Here is a 17789-nt window from a genome sequence, read left to right on the forward strand (position 1 = left end):
GGCAGCTCTGCAAATCTCAGCCTTGGCAGTGCCAGGGATGACCCTCTTGCTAAGCAGTAGCAGCAGTGCCACTCTGCTTTAAATGGGGCCACCTGAGTTGGTGCTATGGCTTTGCTGGCATGCATGGCAACGTGGCTACCTATTCAGTCCATAAATCAAGTGAGTCAGCCTGAGGTGGCAAAGTCGGGCAGGAATTGACCCCACGCAACTGTGATGAGTGCAGGTCCTCCACCCTGGTCCCCTCCCTCCTACTAATGCTTTCCATGGACATTCCAGCTGTGTTAGCCTTGGCTGAGACTGGAGGCACTATTCTCGGAAAGTTTAAAAAACATCACACTGAGCGCGCCTTGCACCGATATTCATATAGAGGGCGTTGTAATTTATTAAAGAAACAGATAAATAGCTTCCTCTCAAGTTTAACTGTCTTTGCAAAAACTGATAGAAAGGACATCGGCCAGCAGTGATCAAGCTTTGGATGTTGTTTGTATTTCAGTAGTGCCTGAGGTCAGAGCCTGACTATGCCGGGCACTGCACATATACATAGTGAGAGACAGCCCCTGCCTCAGTGATCTTACAGTCTCAATTGACAAAAGGTGGGGGGGAAAGGGAGTATTATTATTCCCATTTTACAGATGGGCAACTGGGGCACAAAGAGATTATGGGGCAGATCCTGCTTCCCTTACATCCACTGAAGTCAATGGGCTACTTGCAGAGTAATGTACTGCTCAGCATGAATAAGGATGTCAGAGTCTGGCTGAAAGTTTCTTGACTAAGAACACCCAGGTATTTTGTGGCAGAGTTGGAAATAAAGCCCAGATTTCCGTTGTCCAGTGCCTTAACGTTCTGACAGTCCTTCTCGGAGTATCCCTTGCTGCATGAGAAAAGGTGAGGCAGATGTTCTATTCTAGCCCGGTTCTTAGAGCACTCCCATCAAGGTGGGTTCTGAGTTTCTTATTAGTGAGACTCTCTATTGCAATGAAGCTGCATGTTGCAACTAGATCTGAAATCAAACTCTGCTCGAGTGCTGTGGGTGCAGAACCTCTGAGTCACGGCCTTGGCAGTGACCTGAACCATACAGTGAATGTTTATATTGGGTGTGGGATGTAATGCCAGCACTTAATGGCTACCATTAATATAAGGGCTTTGAGTTTGTGCATCATCTCTTGTTCAGCGCTGAAGGTTTCTCAGGAGCAGAGCCAGCGGAAAGATACTTGGGTGGGTCATGGGAGAATGTTCACTACTAAAGAAATGTGGGATTTTGCTAAACTAAACTAGCAATTCATTAGCTGCTATCTTGATCCTCAAAACCCCTGTGCTGGAAAAATTGTGCGTTCCACTATTTAGAGCCAACTGTTCTCTAAGCAGGGTTAGAGATGATGGAGTATCATGACTAGAGCTGGATAGGAAATGCTTTTCTTGTCTTGCAAGATCTTTTGAGATTTCAAACATTTTTCCCAATTCAGGACAAGGTCAAAGATCTCAGTTTTTACAAATCAAAACTCTCAACAACAGCAAAAAATCTGATTGGGTCAGTTGAAACATTTCATTTTCACAATTTCAAAATATTTCATTTTGGTTTTGACCATTTTACTTTTTTATTTACTCCAAAAGAAACTTAAATTTTTGAAACAAAAAGTTGTTTTGGCCTGAAAAAAGAGAACTTTTTCATTTCAAAAATGTCAAAATGGGATCTTTTGACAATTCTGAAATTGTCAAAATTTTTTACAAATGAGAAATTTGTTGAAACAGACCCTTCTCCATGAAAAATTTCAGTTTTGCTAAATTGGAATTTTCTGACCAAAAAAAAATTTGTGGAAAAATTCCTGAGCAGGACTTATTCTGACATTTATTGATGGAAAGAGTCTGATTTGATGAGGCAAAGAATACTTACACAGAGGAAGAGGTTTGACTGAGTGTGTTTTCATAAGAGGCCATCTGTCTTACTCAGAAACACCATTCAACCAACTGAGAAGGTCTGTCTGGGGGTTAAATGTTTTGGACTAGAGTTTAAACAGATCAGCACATTGGGTGCTGTATGCTTTTTAAACATCTTGCTGTAAGAGTCACGCTGGAAGGCACTGTAGGGTGATGAGCTCTTTTGGAAATCTGACCCTTACTCAGGTACCTAGATGGGAGCTGAGCTCTTCTGAAAATCCATCCCTAGAAATGGACATGAACCAAACCCCTGGATGTGAACAACTTTTGAGCTTTGTGGGAGTTTGGATCTGGTTCTGAAATGAGTAACTCAGACCCATTTCTATTTTGGACATTGAGAGAAATCCTGACCCCACTGATGATATAGCACTGCTCCCATTAACTCTAATAGGATCAGAATTTCTCTTGCAATAGTAGATCCAGAATATACATTAGAGGTGGTCAGAATTTTTTCAACACAATTGTTTGATGTCAGGAAAATGCAGTTTTCCTGAAATCTAAATGCTTGCGGGAACATGTCAGTTTAATGAAATATTCTATTGGAAATGTCAAAACGAATCCTTTTAGCTTTCTAGTTTCATTTTGATATCAATACTTTTCAGTAAGGTAGAAACATTTTGTTTCCACTCCATCATTTCATTTCGTTATTTAATAGTATGCTCGGACATTGTCAAAACAAAATATTTCAGTGTTACTGAAATGAAACTTTTTAGAATTTTTGCTCCACCAGAAATTTTGACTTTTTGTTCTGAATTGGAATGAAGACAGATTTTGAAATGTCAAAATTTCCCGCAGGATGGAAATTCCATTTTCTGACTAGCTAAAGAGAGGAGCAAAGAGTAGGCATCAGCAAAGAGTGGGTGTTTGCCTCTGTGGCTGTAGAAGCCCAGTATTTCTATTATTTATGGTTCTGAAAATACATTTTCCCACTTATTATGCTGCAGTAAAAGCAAAGCCATAAAATAATTAAAAGGAGGTGAATAAAAGTACATTTTTAGGCATGCAAATGCCCCCAGTTTTCTCAAATAACTTAGTTACAAAGATAAAAAAATCCCCCTAGCCCTCTTCATTAATTTCTTAAAGCAGTTGTGGCTCAGAGCTCCTCCTACTTTCTCAGGAGCGGCGCCAGGATTTTTGGCTCCCTAGGTGGGGATCCTTCCGCTCTCACGGTCGTTCGCGGCAATTCTGTGGCGGACGGAGTCCTTCTGCGCTCCCGGTCTTCGGGGCACTTCGGCGGCGGGTCCCAGAGCGAGTGAAGGACCCGCCGCAGAATTGCCGCTGAGGGTGGCAAAATGCTGCCCCCCAAATCCTGGTGCCCTAGGTCGCCTAAATGGAAGCGCCGGCCCTGCACTTTCTTTAGTTAACTGAGGACTAGCATGGCCTAGCTGAGAAGTTCATTTCTGCTGTGTATCCAGTGTATCTTCGCTGTGTACTCTGTTCTTGACAGTATTACGCCGAAGTGTCTGATGCTACCTACTACCTCCCTGGGAGGGTGGTCCATGCAGTGCTATGGATTCAAAGATGAACTGCGAAGCAATGGTTCCAAAGACTGCCACATGTGAACAAGAGAGAACTTAATCTTGTGGACAAATAGGTGCATTACATGTTAATCCTGTCAGTGTATATTTTCTACTACCAAAGCCATTCTTCACCAAAGGATGCTCCATGTTTTATTCAGCTGAGATGCTTCCGTTTCTGTTTGACCTGCCAGCAGTTTGCTACTGAATTGTGATTGCACAGAGATGGTGATATCTAAAGAGAAGCTGTTACCCTTTGGCCTCTTCCCTCAGCCTTTTGTATTGATCAGCCATGCAAAACAGTATGTGCAACTTACCTGGAAGTGTAAATTCTGGAGAGTGGAAGAGCAACTTGCATAGGGCCTAGTAAGTATGCAAGAAACCACTGGAAAATCTAGACAATATAATCTGCTATTCATCTTAAATAAGCAGTAAGCAATATGACCTCAGTGGTGGAGGGAATAGTATTCCAAAAGGAGATTGCCGGGGTAAGTGGAGCTGATGGAATTCTATGCGGGTAGCTACACATTTGTCCAAACGTAAATTCTACTACACGTGGGGGAGGATAATAAAACACTGCCATTTAAAGGGCAAACTGATGGTAGGTGAGCACATCAGCTTTGTTGTGTTTGCCTCCTGGCCCCCAAACTGATGAGTCAGTGGCTACCATGACCATTGGACTAGGGAATGGAGCGGCCCATGTTCCACTGGGAAGGATTTCCGAACAGCAATTTGCACACAAGTTATTGCTGCTTGAATCAGCAGTAATTCCTCTATATATGGCTGTAATGCACCCTGGAAGGTTTTGTTTTACCAATGCCAGAGCAATGGCATCATGGCTTCTATGGAAGCATGTCACTTTGGGGCCTAGAGAGCTGTGTGGAGGCCTTGGATGGCCATGCAGCTGCTCCTGCTCATGGTGGTTGCCCCAAGATCCCCATAGATGTGATTTCAGTGGAATCAGGGGCTGCAGGGGGAGAAATTCCTACCCCTGGTGAGAGAACTCGGAGGAAAATGTGAGCAGAGGCTACCTGCACACTCAAGCCCCTGTGTGGGAAAATCCAAGCCAGAGCATGTGACCCATAGTGGCTGAAAACATGACTTTCTGTGGAAAGTGAAACATTCATCAGGCAGGATGCATGAGGACTCAGCTGGGAGATGGGCGAAAGGTCTGGATGTCAGCCTCTAAATCTCGTATGATTGTTTACAACTGTTCCACAAATTCCAGTTCAAACTGGATGTGCATTGGTTTAATGGTACCTAGCATGGCTGAAACACACAGAGAGATAGCCTCAGAGAATAGTCCCCTGGCATGTCCTACAGAGTTCACTAGATGTCACTCTTGATCTGCATTAAGGCTGCTCCAGTGACTTTCTTTGGCAGCTAGTAGTATATATATATACGTATGTCAGTGTTAAAGGTGCCAGTGTAAATATGGTTTCCTAGCCAAGCCCATGTGACTAGTATGGAGAAACTAGTCATCCAGTCTCCTTACAAATCACTGGGGAAGAGAAAACTCATGTTAAAAGTTTTCTATCTGGCTGTTTCCTGAATAGATGATTCTAGGGTCACAATGGTTTCCTTCTCAGGTCCCACTGGCAACCAAACATGAGAACAGAATCCCTGGGCTATTGCCGAGGTGAAATTTCCCAGAGACCTGCGGTTTCTAGACTCCCATTATTCTTAACCTACTCTACGGGGGTTCCACACAGGTCACAACAAAACCCACTAACATGGAAAGGACTTGCTTGGGCTTTGGCACTTGGCTTGGCATCTAGGTAGCAAGTTTGTGGGGTGAGAGAGAGTTATCTAGTGGTACAGCGGGAAGACTGGGCATCGGGCAGAATCTTGGGTTCCCTTCTGTTGACAGAGTGATACCAAGCAAGCGATTTAGGATCTGATTTCTAGAGACACTGGCTACCCACAACTCTCGTTGCAGTCAGTGGAGCTCAGCTCCTTTAACCTCTCCATGCTGAGGTTTACCCATGCATGAAATGAATTCTATTTCACAGCGTTAGTGAATGCTTATAAAGTGCATTAAGATCCTTGGATGGAAGATGGGGTAGGAACATAAAACCTGAATTATTAATAGAAAGGACTTCGGGTTGGAGTGCAAACTCTGTATTCGTACTGATGAGCAGTTACCCACACGAGTCCTCCTAGTGGCACCAGTGGAACTAAAATAAATACATTCCAATGTGAGTAAGAGCTTCAGAGCAGGGCCTACAGAGAGTAATTTTACCTTAATGTTTTCTGTGATTTACTGCAGTGGATTAAGCTGTATTGATGTGGGACTGCGCTAAAGGGGCACTGTCGCTTCAAAAATATGGTCTAGCAGTCCGTCTTGTATCCCGAACTAAATGGGAGAACCTCAACCAGGAGGCTTGTTTTAATTACGTCTGTTTCAAGCAGCAGACACACGCTGCAAGAACACTTGGCCACCTCACCACAGTGAAATGACACAGTGAAAGGAAACATTTGCAAACAATAAATAAAACCTGTTATTATGGGGATTATTAATGAAAGGCCTGCAAACAAAACAAAAAAGAACTTAAAAAAAATAATCCTTGGGAACTGAAGTACCATGCCGTTCCTCCAAAGGAACCAGCAATCAGCATCTTGTGGCTTAGTGGTTCTTTGGGATTTAGAGCTTTTGTAACATCTCATATGTCAGCTCAACCAGGCGTGGTTCTGCACATGGAGGGAACTCTGATGTGAAATCTGTTCTAATTAGCAGCAGGCCTGAAGAAGAGCTATGGAGTGGGAGTTGATGGGGGATTATTGACTGATTCCCCTCTGCCCCCGAGTTCACAAAGATCTGTGGAAAATATGAATCAGCACCCTGGGTCTCGGCCGGCAGATGCGGGGGAGATGACTGGACACACATGCAACTGGGAAGCTGGATGTTTGTCTTTATTGTTACAGAGAGCCACTTAGAAAGTTCCTCCATTGAATGTAATCTTATAGATGGCACCTCAGACACCATGGTGATGGGCACTGTAGAAATAGTTTGTTTTTGTTTGTGTAATGATAACTCCTAGAGGCTTCAACAGACAGCAAGACCCCACATAGTAAGAACTTGCCCCAAAGAGCTTGCAGTCCAACTAGACAAGACTCACAAAGGGTTGGGAAACAGAGGCAGAGAAAGGCTAAGTGACTTGGCCAAGGTCACACAGCAGGACAGTGGCAGAGATGGGACTAGAACACAGGTCTCCACTGGTGTTTTTCCAGAGATCCATAATCGGAGGAACAAGCCCACTGCTGTGTTCTCTCATGCCCTCTCTGCATCAGCGCTAAAGCGAAACCATTCATGTACACACTTCCACTGTGTTTGTCACCAAGCAGCGCTGCAGCCCCACTAACCTGAGTCAGACTGTAATTAGTCATTTATCACTACGGTAGCCCCCACTCTGTGCTAGACACTTGCCGCACACTCGAGGAGGAATGGTTTCTGCTCACAGTCCCAGGACAGGGTTTAAGGAAATTATGAACAAGTCACTGATTCACATAGTGGAAGTGGATGCTCTGAAGGGAAACTGTACTGTTTCCAAGGGGCTGCATGGAAGAGGTGATGATGGTGAAGCTGACAGATGAGTGGAGCATGGGCAGAGCAGAGGGAATGGGGGCAGAGCAGAGTCTGACAAGGAAGGATGGGCAGCGAGGGGCAGAGTGCAACAGAAGCATGGTTCTAGCACAGTGCAGTGTGGAGGCAACCCATGCTCCTTCCTCAGCACATGTTGAAAGAACTACAATAGACAAGGCTTTGAAGGCTCTGGGCTAGCTTCTCCCACCACTCTCCTGATTGAGCTTATCTGATTGTGCAGCAGGGGATGCTGCAGCGTCTGCAACTGCTGACATCATTGCTAAGTGCTTTGGTCATGGTGGAAACTGATGCAAAGGAGCACCAGTCGTCTAGGAAGCAGCGATGGGGTGCGAAGGCTTGGGTTTTTATACGGCACGTGTTTCTGGGAATGGGGGTGGGGGTCGGGGAACCAAGGTTGGAGTGGGAGTCTGCAACTGGGAGCAGGCCAGCTCTTCCTCTCCTGCTGCTGCTGTGCTCACACATGAGTGAGTGAGTGCTGGGCTGCCAATCAGGCTTTTTATGAGCACAGTGTTCACTAGAGGAATATTTTTAAAATGGGGAGGGGGCTGTGTGTATTAGAAATGGCTAACATTTCCTAAGTTGAATGCCTAAGATAAGGCACCTAAATCCAGAGTTAGGCACCTGAATAAAAGGCCTGATTATCAGAGATGGTGATCATCCAGGAGTTCCCATGAGAATGACCAGAATCTGATGGTGCTCAACATCTCTGAAAATCAGGCCATTTATTTAGGTGCCTAAACATGGCTTTAGGTGTGCAGGCTTGAAAACGTTACCATATAGCTAGATACACACAGGCTTGTGAGTAGCCAATTGCTTGTTTAAAAATGATTTGCCACTTTACTTGCTTACCTGAAGGATCTTACGTTGACTTTATATGCACACTTGCACCCACAGAGGTCCCTACTTTTCGAAGTACACAGGAGACATACACGCAGATAAAAGGAAGTTAGAGATGGTACCAAAACCGGAGGTCTTCAGGCAAATGATCTGTTAGTTAAGCAAAAGGAGCAATACTGTTACATTCATCTTATTTCCCTCTTGACCATGTAAGACGATCAGGGTAGTTGCACTTTATAGTTTCCAATCTAAATCCATCCCAGTCCATTTAGAGATTTTCCTAAGGCAAATGCTTGTGCGCCTGTTCTAACTGGCCTCTTGAAATAATTTATGTTAATATTTATGATTAGTAGTTCTTCTTATTGGGTTTTTTAAATATTCCTTTGCTTTGCTTCTGGGTTTGCTTGGTTTCTTTTTCTTTTAACATTACCCCCGGGACAATGTTGTGTGCCCAGTTCGACCTGGCTCCGCTGTCTGTCTGACTGATGTGTGAGCAGAATACATGTACGCATATGTGGCCTTGGTGCATAGCACAGGCCAGCGTCAGCTCCCAAGTGCTACACAAAGGCGGCTCCTTTAATTCCACAACTCAGCACTTGTTACCCAGCCTAGCGTTAAGGAATGGGACTGTGAGCAATTCTTGTGATGGGAAAGGAAAGTGGATGGTTGAGGAAATCCAACATTCAGATCTTTTACTTAGGGCAAGTCTACACTTAAAAAGCTACCACAGCGCAGCTGCGCGGCTGTAGCACTTCCGTGTAGACACTGCCCACACCAAAGTGAGAGATTCTTTGATCGGCAGAGGTAATCCACCTCCCTGAGAGGCGGTAGCTAGGTTGACGGAAAAATTCTTCTTCCTAGGACCGTCTACATGGGAACTTACGTCAGCTTAACTACACCTCTCGGGGTGGATTTTTCACCGCCCTGACTGACGTAGTTAAACCAGCCTCATTTTCTAGTGTAGACCAGGCCTTAGTACTTACAATTTTTTCAACTCAACTGTCCTGCCTGCACTCTCAGGTGTTCCCCAAGTGTTGCTGAGTTTTACTCAAGTGTAAATCCAAAGTAGATTGATTCTGGATTTACGCTTTGGTAGCTTCAAACAGAATATGACCCGCATTGAGGAGGGATCCTCAGTACTCAGCCGTATCCACTCATTGGCTGCGTGCTATTCTAGCTGTACACCCAGTGTCTGATTCTGCCACCCTTACTCATGCCGAGGAGAACTTCACTCTATGAGCAGTCCATTAACAGGTTTACTCTTGTAGTGAGGTCCTCTCCATGGGAGTAGAGGTGGAAGACTCGAGCCCTGAATGAAGGAGGTGTAGGCATAATAGGAAATGACCATGTAATTAAAGACTGTACTATAATGCATATACATGAGGGGACAAGGTTGCTTATTGCAATAAGAGCTGGTCAGAAAGTAATTCTCCCCCCTCCCCCCAAATAATTTCAATGACAGCAGTTTTTTTTTTCATTTTGGTAGAAACACTTTTTCACGCTTTTTCAGATTTTGGTAGCCAAAACCTTTTTTTTTTTCATTTAAAAATGGATTTTTAAAAAATTGTGAACCATTTGTTGCTGTTTATGGGTTTTTTGAGAAGAACCAGAATACTTTCAGTGAAAATAGACTTTTTTTGGGGGGGAGGAAGTCTATTTTATCAGATAAGCCATTTTCCATGTGGAAACTGTGGGATTGGAATTGTGATTTGAACATATTATTCATCCCTATGTAACATAGTTTGGCTGTGGTGTTACTATGACCTACCCTAGCAGCTCAGAATTATGTCAACTGACCATATTTTCAAAATGGTGCCAAAGATTAAATACATCCTCACAGCCAGAAGGATCGCTTCCAGACTAAACAAGTTTTAAACTTGTTTAGAAGGTTAAAGAGCCACATCATTCGAAGTACTCATTTCTGGGACACCAAACTGTGCCTAGCTCTTCCATTCCGATTAATGAGCTAGTATCTAAATGCTGTCTGATCCCTTGCCCACTGCAGTCAATGGAAAGACTTACATTGAGTTAATGGGTGCTGGATCAGGCCAACAGCACCCATCATCATAATATCTGAGCCCCCTACAAATATTAAACAGTGTGTCCTCACAGCATCCCTGTGAGGTAGAGTGGTATCATCCTCCTCCTCGTTACCATGAGAAACTAGGGTACAAAGCGATTCAGGCCCCGATCCTGTAAATGGCTCTGCTCAGACCTGCATAGAGCAGCTTGCAAAATTGGAACCTAAATGACTGCTGAGAAGGCTGGGACAGGGCCAAGAATGCAATCCAGATGTTTGGAGTCCCACTCAGAAGCCTTAACCACAAGCCCATCCTTCCTGCCTAGTACCAGGGAACTGTTTGTTGATGATGGTCTGAGAGCGAAGAGGGAGAAATGGAAAATTGCAGCAGTGCTGTGTAAAAAAAGAGAGAGAGTTTGTTTATGAGTTTCATTCTTTCCAATGAATCTCTTGTTTTGGGGTTGTGATTTCTCTGGTTTTGTCTCCTTTTGCTGCTAACCCCACATTAGCTTCTTAAAGTTACACTGACACTTGTACATGTGTCATTTACTCTGAGGTTTTCTTTGGCTTCTAATTAATTTTTATTCTCAAAGTCCTCTCTCTTCCTGAACCCTCCGGCCTCTCTACTTGTGCGTCTTCACATTTATGTCATGTCTTGGAGATCACATGGTGAGCAGACAAGTCAGCTGGTACATAGCAACTGTACCCCTTCTACTCTGATCGTACTGTGTTTCGTAGTCTACGCCTATGCAGCACGTGAATGGGAGACCTTCCAGAGACATCCAGAATGCTGCAGGAGTTCATCTTGATGATCCCACAGGCTGCACTCTTCCTTTTCGGCCTCTACTGAACCAAACATATGGCCTAGGGATACTGTGCTGCTACAGCCATTGGCTTTTGGTTAAGATGCTACACTGAGACCACTTGATGGAGTGTGAGTACAGTAGGTGGCACTAGAGAATACATATGTGTTCCTGCCTTGTGGCTAGTTAGATATTCATTGGTTAAAAAGGCCAAATTAGTTTACGGTCCTTCAAGATTTCAGGGTTTCCCCCACTTCCCATGAGTAGGAGTGTTATTAATCAGAGCTGCCTTGCCAAATTCCACTCTGGATAATCACATTCCCTCTAAGCAGTGACTAATCCATGTTAGTTAGTCCTTACTTACTGTCCCAAGCCAGCAACTTCTGGAGCAGCCCATGGCATGTCTGTGGCCACCATTGCAAGGAAGCACCAAGAAACGTCGCCCATGGAATTTCAAAAGCAATGGAATTCAAGCAATAAAAGTGAACTGAAAAATAGGAGGGTACTTTGAGCCAGAGAGGAATAAACATTCACGATGTCTTAGTGACCCTAGTGTTAGACTGTCAGGTGGCCTTGCCAAGATTATGGGTAGGACAATAAAAGCTAAAAGATAAAAAGATGATGTGAAGGCATTGGGGAGACATTCTTTGCCTGGGCAGTATGTAGGGAGGCTGCTCTTTGGCTGGTGCCTGGTAAAGATTCCTACCATAAGGACATCTGCTTATAAGATCCTGATTCAGCAAGGCACTTGAGCACATAGCTGCCATAGTCCTGTTGAAGTCAGTGAAACTTCAGGTTACGCATGTGGTGAAGCACCTTGCTGAATCAGGGCTCCCTGCCTGCTCCTGCTCCTATTGAAATCAATGCCCCATGTCCCAGAACCAACTCATAACTTAAAATCATGTTAGTAGAGAAAGTTTTCCATTACCGAGAATTAATAATTGATGGTAATTTGTTGGTAATCAATAACCAACTGACTGATAACCAATAACGGATACAAATTTTAACTCTGACCATATGTTTAGTGAAAGGGGTTCTCTCGGGTCCAGCACTGGATATATTGATTTAACATAGTTACCAACAACTGCGGGAGACCTCTTTTCTAGGTGTCTGACAGCCTGTGTCCAGCCCACAGATGGTCCTACTTCTGCATGATGTCTTAGGATAATTCTACCCTTTGTTTCCCTTCCTGTGTAGCACTGTAACCCTTATCCATTTTGTCCTTTCTGGCACACGCTTCTTAGGTTATTTCCTCATTGTTGATTCCCTTATTGGAAAGTTTTGTTCGTGATATCTTTTGCGCACATTTTGCAGTTAATATTGCCAAAATATCTGTACCCTTCATTTTCAAAAGATTACTGCTCAGCAAAATTTTGCTCACAATGAACTTGACTACAGAGAGTCAAGGGTGTCAGAGACTAGGACGTGGGCTGTCATTCCTAGTGGCCGGAGCAGGAGTTGGTAGCCAGGAACTGGAGCCCAAAGTTAAAAGGCCAGGAGCCAGAGTTGAAGTAGGTGTCAGAAATCAGGAATCGGAGATGAGAGTCAGAGCTGGAGTGAGGTAAGGCAGGGATGGAGGCAGGAGCAGGGCTGAAGCAAAACTGGAAACAAGCAGAAGCAGTCACAGCTGTGAGAGAATGCTTTGAGCAGTAACTGAGCTGCTGCTGCTGGGCTTAAGAGGCGGTCTGCTGGCTCTTCCAATGATTCAGGTGAGGTAGCCAAACAGACCAGCTGCACTTGTTAGGTTACCCCCCAAAACGGCTCTGCTGCAGGCCATGATGCCTGACAATGGGAGCTCAAGTTCTCTCTTTGGCCTCTTTGAAGTCCTAGCACCGGTGAGTTCTATATTTTGTCTTGGACATTTCCTTAACTCTGGGATATAGAACTGAACCTTGCACTGTCCCTTCACTTTGATTTATCTCCATTAAAAAGGTTTAAAACTGACCCTGTGATGTTTTTGTGCTGTATAGGCTAGAATTATTTTTAACCTCGCTGAAAATCACATCACCGTTACTCAGAGGTTATTTGGGCACTTATGATTTGGCCCTGGCCTCGGGATAACTAAAATAAAAGATTTGCACATCAAAATCTTCAAATCAGAAGAATGAGGAGATGGGGTCCAGGCCTGCTTACATGTTTTACAAATTACGAGAATCAAAGAAATCAGATTTTCCAATGCACCTTAGGCAGTTGAGAGGCCAAGTTTCACTTTCAGTGGCATTTCTCCTTCCAACTGCCTCAAAATCTTTTGAAGATGCTCCCTCAGAAACTACCCAAAGAATGGGGTGCTTTGACATGGCATATGTGACGTTTAGTTAGTTAATCACTAGAGCTGGCCAGAAAATGGGCTGCGTTTCACACAGAATTCTCCCAGATAGAGAGGACAATAGAAGAGGTTTTGGAACAAATTGATACATTAAACAGTAATAAGTCACCAGGACCAGATGGTGTTCACCCAAGAGTTCTGAAGGAACTCAAATATGAAATTGCAGAATTTCTAGCTGTGATATGTAACCTATCACTTATATCAACCTTTGTACCAGATGACTGGAGGGTAGCTAATGTAACGCTGACTTTAAAAAAAAACATTCCAGAGCTGATCCTGGCAATTACAGGCCAGTAAGCCTAACTTCAGTGCCAGCAAACTGGTTGAAACCATAGTGAAGAACAGAATTATTAGACATATACATAAACCTAGTATGCTGGCAACGAGTCAACATGGCTTTTGTAAGAGAAATCATGCTTCATCGATAGGCATGTGAACAAGGGACTCCAGAGAATATTACATGCTTGGATTTTCAGAAAGCCTTTGACAAGGTCCCTCTCAAAGGCTCTTAAACTAATCAGTCATGGGATAAGTATGGATCACTAACATGGATCAGTAACGGATTAAAAGATAGGAGACAAAGGGTAGGACTAAATTGTCAGTTTTCATAACAGAGAGTGGCAATAGAGGTAATTGTTTTCATAATAGAGAGAGGTCCCCAAGGATCTGAACTGGTACCTGTGCAGATCAATATATTCATAAATGATTCGTAAAAAAAAAGGGGTGAACAGTGAAGTGGCAAAATTTGCAGATGATACAAAATTACTCAAGATAGTAAAGTCCAAAGCTGACTATGAAAATTTACAAAGGAGGTCTCACAAAACTGGGTGACTGGGCAACAAAATGTGAGATGAAATTCAGTGTTGATAAGTGCAAAGTACTGCACATTGGAAAACATAATGCCAACTATCCATGCAAAATGATGGGGTCTAAATTAGCTGTTACCATTTGAGAAAGCTATCTTGGAGTCACCTTGGGTAGTTCTCTGAAAACACCAGCTCAATGAGAAGCGGCGGTCAAAAAAGCAAACAGAATGTTAGGAACCATTAAGAAAGCGATAGATAATAAAACAAAAAACATTTGAATGTCACTATTTAAATCCATAGTACCTCACACCTTTTATATTATGTGGAGTTCTGGTCACCTCATCTCAAAAATGATACATTAGAATTGGAAAAGATGCAGAAGACAAGAAAAATGATTAGGAGTGTGGAATGGCTTCCATACAGGGAGAGATTAAAAAGGCTGGGACTATTCAGATTAGAAAAGATACTACTAAGAGAGATATGATAGAGGTTTATAAAATCATGAATGGTATGAAGAAAGTGAATAGGGAAATTTTATTTACCCCTTTACATAACAAAAGAACTAGAGGTCACCCTATGAAATTAATAGGCAGCAGGTTTAAAACAAACATTAGAAAGTACTTCTTCACACAATGCACATTCAACCTGTGGCACTTGTTGCCATGGGATGTTGTGACGGCCAAAAGCATAACTGGGTTAATAAAAGAATTAGATAAGTTGATGATGGATAGGTCCAACAATGGCTATTAGCCAAGATGATCAGGGAGGCAACTTTATTCTCCCCCTAAACCTCCAACTATGAGAACTTTGGACTAGATGACAGAGGATGGATCACTCGAAATTACCCTGTTCTGTTCATTGCCTCTGAAGCATCTGGCATTGGCCAGTGTCAGAGACAGGATACTGGGCTAGAGGGACCATTGGTCTGACCCGGTATGGCCATTCCTATGTTCTTATGAGTACCGCAAAACTGAAAAGTTATTGTTATTTGGCCAAAAATTTATGAGTTTTCAGTTTTCCAGTGAAAAAGTCAACATTTTCCCAGACACTGTCCTTGAACATTGTAATTTAGTTGAAAGCTCAATTTTCCATCAAAAACATTTTTGACATCATTTTTAATTGCACTTGTAAAAAAAGTGCTGTGGGAACAGGGGGTTTATCTCTGCCCTTCGGTTCAGGAGACTAATCCATCCGAATGCTTGGACGCCATCAATCCGGGAAAGCACACTGACGGGGGAGCTGCGGAGGAGGGCAGTGATAGAATGCAGCAGCCAGAGGAAGTCTGAGGTTGAGAGTATTGTTAAGACATCCTTGAGGGGAGGGGATCAGTCTTACCTAACAGATCTTTTTGATTTATTAATTGTTGACTTTCTCATGTTTATTCCGTTGTGTCCCCCCTCCCCATCCTCCAGCTTGTTTTAAATCCCTGGCCAACAGTGCTTGCAAGTGAGGATGTATTGCCCATTAAGGGCCCCCAGGGGGGTATATATCATTTCCCAGGTTTCTGGGTGGGCCTCAAGCCAGTGTGGTTTAAGTTTTCAGACGGAAACCCTATACAACTGAACCCAGCCCTTTTTGCTGCCGACAATACCTGGCAGAAGGGTTGCACTCATCTGACTCAGCCTGCCAGAGTTAATAGACACTACTGATCAGACTGGAGGAGCGCATGCTTCTGGACTGATGACACCAGGGTTCAATTAGGCTCTGAGTCATGTGACTCAAACACACTCCAGATTTGTCCAGCTAGCAGGGAAACAGCTGTGCTGTCCATACTTGGCCCTATATGTCCAGGGGGGACAGCTCTGGAAGTGAACTTCGTGAGGCATGATGCAATAAAAAAAGAATGTGATAGATACAACATTTATCTCACACTCTTTCTTATGGTACTAATGGCTTACAGCAGAGGAAAGAGGAATGCAAATGGCAACATGCAGAAAGAGTATTACTCAAACTAGAGGTTAGGCAAGTTCATTTTATTGGGACGCTTTTGTTGCAAGCAAATGGGAAGGTATAACTGGCCCAAACCCACGTTCTTCGCACGTGTTAAAAGTTGTGGCTTCAACACAGTGGTTTAGAACCAGATTCTCAGTGGATGTAAATTAATAGAGCAGCATTGAAGGCAGTGGAGCGTTAATGATTTTCACCAATGGAGGATCTGGCCCTGAAATAGTGTCCATTCTCATTCATTTCTGGGCCCAACTTGCCAGAACTACCAGTCAATGAAGGTGCTAATTAGTAGCCATCAGCATTCCAAGTATAAATACTCACTCAAGGTTTCCTGCCTTTGCTGTTGGCCTCTGAAGAGATGTGTGTTCCTTGCTGTGTACAAGCAGCTCACAAGTGTCTTGCCACCCTCTTGAGTATTCTGATTTCTTGCACCCCAGTTATACTATATGATGTTACGAAAATGGTGACCTCAGCTATGCTCCTCAGAGAAGCGATGAGGAAATGAGCCAAGAGATGAGCTGATTGCTGCAATACAGAAAATAACTTGGAATGCTTCCCAAGACCATATGCCTGAAACTTAGGCCAACTAAAGACTAGATGAGGGTTCTGAATCCCCCAGAACCAGCTGCATGGTGTGATGCTGATAGACCAGGTGCCAGATCTTGCCAAGGCTGTAGGCATCAGCTGAGCACTGACAAATTCATAGCTGGAGACCAGCTCCCCTGTATTGTTCAAGATAGGGCGGGGTTGGACTTGTAAGAATGTATGTAGTGTTTAGACTCTATAAAATGCTTGTAAGTTGTTGTATACAATCTCATGTGATAAAGTTCCTCCTCTCCCTTGGTGGGTCCTGCGCTTATTGACAGATTTGCTCACCTTAGTGATCTTCCCCTCTGGTGGAACCCACAGTCTGGGTCAACTCCTGCTGTGTCTGATCAGGAATTGGGCCCTGTGGATTACAGCTGTCTATAGTGCCTCCTGTAACAGTTGCATGACAGCTACATCTCCCTGGGCTACTTCCCCATGGCCTCCTCCAAACAGCTTCTTTATCCTCACCACAGGACCTTCCTCCTGGTGTCTAATAACGCTTGTACTCCTTAGTCCTCCAGCAGCACATTCTCTTCCTCTTCCTCTTCCTCTTCCTCTTAGCTCCTTGCACCTCTTGCTCCCGGCTCCTCACACGCACAGCACAAACTGAAGTGAGCTCCTTTTTAAACCCAGGTGCCTTGATTAGCCTGCCTTGATTGGCTGCAGGTGTTCTAATCAGCCTGTCTGCCTTAATTGGTTCTAGCAGGTTCCTGATTACTCTAGTGCAGCCCCTGCTGTGGTCACTCAGGGAACAGAAAACTGCTTATCCAGTGACCAGTATATTTGCCCTCTACCAGACTCCTGTACCCCACTGGCCTGGGTCTGTCATACTCACTTGTAATGTCTATATCCTAGGCTATAAGATAACACCTTACAGTTATAAAGCAAAACGTACCATGCCTGCTCTGAACTTGTGAACCCAGCCGAGAGGAGTGATTCCCCCGCTCATGACGAAGGACCAGACCTCCCTATGCCGGGAGTCTGACCTGAAATGCATGTCTGAAGGACTAGAGCTGCATTTTGTGGCCAAGTTAATGCAAGGAGTCTCTGTCCACAATAAATTTAGCAGAGACCTCTCCCAGGGCCTAGCAGAGGAAAGCTCTGAAATCCTACAGCTCTTAGAAGCAGCGCCAACTGGAAATGTTTTTGTGACCTCCAAGTCCAGTCGGGGTTAGCACCTGGATTTTAATCCAAACCTCCCAAATCAGTTTATGGGCATTGCACGGGCAGCCTTAAAAGTTGCTGGGACCAACTCAGCCCTGATGAGGGCTCCATTGGTTTCAGCTGAACTACTTCTCACCTGAATTTGGCCCACTATTTGCAAATGATACTTTCTACCACAAATGGATCTGACAATATTTCCCTCTGTATCCTCGTGCATCCATGTCCTAAAGTCCTCCTGGAAA

This window comes from Gopherus flavomarginatus, chromosome 10, assembly GCF_025201925.1.
Source record: "Gopherus flavomarginatus isolate rGopFla2 chromosome 10, rGopFla2.mat.asm, whole genome shotgun sequence".
Classification (NCBI taxonomy): domain Eukaryota; kingdom Metazoa; phylum Chordata; order Testudines; family Testudinidae; genus Gopherus; species Gopherus flavomarginatus.